Here is a 557-nt window from a genome sequence, read left to right as displayed (position 1 = left end):
ACTGACGGGTTTGCGGATCCTCCGGGCTGATTGGTCTGATACAGGGGTTTGAGGTGTCGGGACCGACTATCCAAAGATTTTTAGAGCAAGTAACGGTTGTAGGTAAGAGTCTCTTCAAAGGTAGAAAAATATGAAAATATTTATTTCTTGAGATGGAATGTTAGTTTGTCTTAAACCATAAAAATATAATATCTATGTCAATTTATAGATCTGGTATACATACATTTATGTGTCAATTATTAGAAATTGGATATCAAAGGCAATATTTGACTTGGACATCCATGGCACAGAGGTTAAGGTAATGTTGACTTCAAACCACTTGCCCTTCATAGCTTTAGGTTTGAATCCTACCGGGGGCTTTGAATTTCATGAGAGAAAGCTGTCCAGTTAGCTAACTGTATGTTTGTGGTTCTACATAATGCATGGATGGGCACTTCAGGTCTTCCTCCATCAGTAAAACTGGAATGTCACCATTTGACCTTTACATTGTAGGAGTGAAATAAAAAGCAATGAAAAAAAAAAAAAATGAAAAACTTTTTTCATTTTCTTCTTTTGTT

This window comes from Ruditapes philippinarum, unplaced genomic scaffold, assembly GCF_026571515.1.
Source record: "Ruditapes philippinarum isolate M1 unplaced genomic scaffold, ASM2657151v2 ctg4280_1_1_1_1, whole genome shotgun sequence".
NCBI lineage: Eukaryota > Metazoa > Mollusca > Bivalvia > Venerida > Veneridae > Ruditapes > Ruditapes philippinarum.
The sequence above is the reverse complement of the archived record's forward strand: the minus strand, read 5'-3'. Positions refer to the sequence as shown.